We start from the raw sequence: 4185 nt of genomic DNA on the forward strand, positions 1-4185 counted from the left end.
GTTTGAAACATCAGAGGCCTCACCTCCATCTGTGACAATCAAACCTAAAGTCAGAGGACTCTGAGGTGTATTACTGTACCAGATACACATAGTAATCAAAGTAATTTGCCTGGCTGTACACAAACTCCACAGAAAATGTATTTTACATTGACCTAAAGGTGGGACTGCAACAGTTGACTTTGTGTCGTGTTTCTCATGGCCATCCATCTAATGCACAGTCCACACTGCAATAGCTGCACCCTACACCCATTTCTTAAGTTAAAACATTTAACACATAATCGTCATCCTTTAAAACTGGTTAATGAAGTAAAACATTATAATACATTATTTTTTGCAGAAATGTGTAAAATTGTTCATTGTTATTTTTTTTCTCTGTGATAAAGTTGTTTACACAGGGTTTATAGTTACATAAATGCCCGCTGAAGATAAACTATTAAAACATTTAAGTGACACATCGTTTAACACAAACAATCAAGTATTATTATATTATTAATACACACAATCACCGTCACACACACTCAGACACACATTAAAAGCAGCGGTTGATGTTTTACAGGTCTCTGTTTTGTCAGTGTATAAACAAATGTATATTTCCACAACATAATAATTAAAAACAAACAGAGACACAAAAACAGTACTTTTCTTTCCAATAGAAGGAGTCAGTGTAAAACATTTCCATCTCTCCTTTACTTATGTGACTGCTTGGACACTGAGTTTACAGTTGAACAGGATGGACTGCAGGACAGGGCTGCTGCTTTTGTGCTGGGCAGGTGAGGAGTCTTACTGATCTTGATTTAATAGCATTTATCTTTGTGTTACTGACATATTTCATATGATGTTATCTTGCTTGTATTAACAGGTGCTGATGGCCAGGCTCTAGCAGACTCTGAACCAGTAATTAAAAGGCCTGGAGAATCTCACAGATTGACATACAGTGGGGCAAAAAAGTATTTAGTCAGCCACCGATTGTGCAAGTTCCCCCACTTAAAATGATGACAGAGGTCAGTAATTTGCACCAGAGGTACACTTCAACTGTGAGAGACAGAATGTGAAAAAAAAATCCATGAATTCACATGGTAGGATTTGTAAAGAATTTATTCGTAAATCAGGGTGGAAAATAAGTATTTGGTCACCTCAAACAAGGAAAATCCCTGGCTCTCACAGACCTGTAACGTCTTCTGTAAGAAGCTTTTCTGTCCCCCACTCGTTACCTGTATGAATGGCACCTGTTTGACCTCATCATCTGTATAAAAGACACCTGTCCACAGCCTCAACCAGTCAGACTCCAAACTCCGCCATGGCCAAGACCAAAGAGCTTTCGAAGGACACCAGGAAAAGAATTGTAGACCTGCACCAGACTGGGAAGAGTGAATCTACAATAGGCAAGCAGCTTGGTGTGAAAAAATCAACTGTGGGAGCAATCATCAGAAAATGGAAGACATACAAGACCACTGATAATCTCCCTCGATCTGGGGCTCCACGCAAGATCTCATCCCGTGGGGTCAAAATGATCATGAGAACGGTGAGCAAAGATCCCAGAACCACACGGGGGGACCTGGTGAATGACCTGCAGAGAGCTGGGACCAAAGTAACAAAGGTCACCATCAGTAACACACTACAACGGCAGGGAATCAAATCCCGCAGTGCCAGATGTAAATGGTAAATGGACTTGTTCTTATATAGCGCTTTTCTACTCTGTCTGAGCACTCAAAGCGCTTTATACAACTAATTCATTCACCCAATCACACCCATTCACACAAGCACTTTTTTCTGATCTAAGTGCTAAGTAATCTACCATTCATACACATTCACACTCCGATGGATGCATCGGAGAGCAACGCGGGGTTAGTATCTTGCCCAAGGATATTTGGCATGCAGACTGGAGCAGCCTGGGATCGAACCACCGACCTTCTGGTTAGTGGCTGACCTGCTCTGCCACCTGAACTACAGCCACCCCAGACGTGTTCCGCTGCTGAAGCCAGTGCATGTCCAGGCCCGTCTGAAGTTTGCCAGAGAGCACATGGATGATACAGCAGAGGATTGGGAGAATGTCATGTGGTCAGATGAAACCAAAGTAGAACTTTTTGGTATAAACTCAACTCGTCGTGTTTGGAGGAAGAAGAATACTGAGTTGCATCCCAAGAACACCATACCTACTGTGAAGCATGGGGGTGGAAACATCATGCTATGGGGCTGTTTTTCTGCCAAGGGGACAGGACGACTGATCCGTGTTAAGGACAGAATGAATGGGGCCAAGTATTGTGAGATTTTGAGCCAAAACCTCCTTCCATCAGTGAGAACTTTGAAGATGAAACGAGGCTGGGTCTTCCAACATGACAATGATCCAAAACACACCGCCCGGGCAACAAAGGAGTGGCTCCGTAAGAAGCATTTGAAAGTCCTGGAGTGGCCTAGCCAGTCTCCAGACCTCAACCCCATAGAAAATCTGTGGCGGGAGTTGAAAGTCCGTGTTGCTCGGCGACAGCCCCAAAACATCACTGCTCTTGAGAAGATCTGCATGGAGGAATGGGCCAAAATACCAGCTACTGTGTGTGCAAACCTGGTAAAGACCTATAGTAAACGTTTGACCTCTGTTATTGCCAACAAAGGTTATGTTACAAAGTATTGAGTTGTATTTTTGCTATTGACCAAATACTTATTTTCCACCCTGATTTACGAATAAATTCTTTACAAATCCTACCATGTGAATTCATGAATTTTTTTTCACATTCTGTCTCTCACAGTTGAAGTGTACCTCTGGTGCAAATTACTGACCTCTGTCATCATTTTAAGTGGGGGAACTTGCACAATCGGTGGCTGACTAAATACTTTTTTGCCCCACTGTATACAGCATCTGGATTCACATTCAGTGGCTACTGGATGGCCTGGATGAGAGAGGCTCCTGGAAAAGGACTGGAGTGGATTGGTTTCAGTAGCCCTGATGGTACTAGCCAATACTACTCGCAGTCAGTTCAAGGCCGGTTCACCATCTCCAGAGACAACAGCAGACAGCAGCTGTATCTGCAGATGAACAGTCTGAAAACTGAAGATTCTGCTGTTTATTATTGTGCTCGGGAGCCACAGTGACTGAAGTAGTTTAAGCAGCTGTACTGAACTTATTCTTTGACTAAATGCTTAGTGTTTATGTACATATTAGTGCTTTCAATAGATTAAAAAATTAATCTCACAATTTTCTGTAAGTAATTGCGATTAATTGCAATTACTTGATCAATAGCCTGGTTGCAATTACATTTTTTCAACTTTATATTTAAGCTTGTAACTGACATTTATTCAATCCAATGAAATAAATGCAGAATAAACACAAAGAATGTATGCTTAAATTCAAAGAGAATTTGAATAGCTTTCTTCAATCTTAGCACAGGTTCTCTCCTGTGAAATACAACTTTTTTAAAAACCTATATACTAATAGGTAAGTGTACACTAATATATAATATATATTAGTGCTGTCAAGCAATTAAAATGTTTAATCAGATTCATCACATGGTTACTGTGGATTAATTTTAATTAATCATGATTAAATATTATTCGTTTTTATTCTTTATTAATAGCATTTTACTTTGCAAGAGCAAACTGACTCGAGAAAAAAGGGGAAAATATACACACTTAACATGTTTATTGAACATCTTGAACATTCATGTTAACAAAAAACTCTGTAAACATGTATCCACTCTCTCTGTCACTCTTGGTGAGGCACTTAAAGTCCTTGAAACGAGGAACCATAGCTATGTAAAGCACGTGTTCTCAACCATATTAATAGGTCTGCAGTTTATTGCATTCCACTTGGTAATTGTGTCAGTCATTGTGTCCGAGGTAGTCTTACTGAGTCCCTGATGCTCTGTGAGTTAGTGGCAAGCTGGGTGACGCGTTAGCCAAAGTGCTAGCAGCATGCCCGACTAACGTATCCTTCACGTCAATGTGATATTTGAAGCTGGAAGTGCTTCAGTGAAAAGAAAATTCCTTCTTGCACAATGTGCATAACACTTTATGTCGGTCGACTGTTCCGTCTTGTTATTTTTTCAATACTCAAATTTCCCATCGAGAGGGCCAATGTGCGTTTATCATCTTCCATATAGATTTGATTGGTTCAGCTGCCTGTCACTGCCAGATCAACTGCCCATTTGTGCATGTGCAACAGCAACTCGGACAAACTGCCCGAAATGCATT

General features: G+C 40.8%; 1 pseudogene; it reads left to right on the forward strand.

Annotated features, from left to right (window-relative positions):
- The first annotated feature begins 730 nt into the window (after nucleotides 1–730).
- LOC148102929 (Ig heavy chain V region 6.96 pseudogene) lies at nucleotides 731–3087 on the forward strand (annotated as a pseudogene).
- The last annotated feature ends 1098 nt before the right edge of the window (nucleotides 3088–4185 follow it).

Source organism: Neolamprologus brichardi, chromosome 4, assembly GCF_056152115.1.
Source record: "Neolamprologus brichardi isolate AB-2024 chromosome 4, ASM5615211v1, whole genome shotgun sequence".
Classification (NCBI taxonomy): Eukaryota; Metazoa; Chordata; class Actinopteri; order Cichliformes; family Cichlidae; genus Neolamprologus; species Neolamprologus brichardi.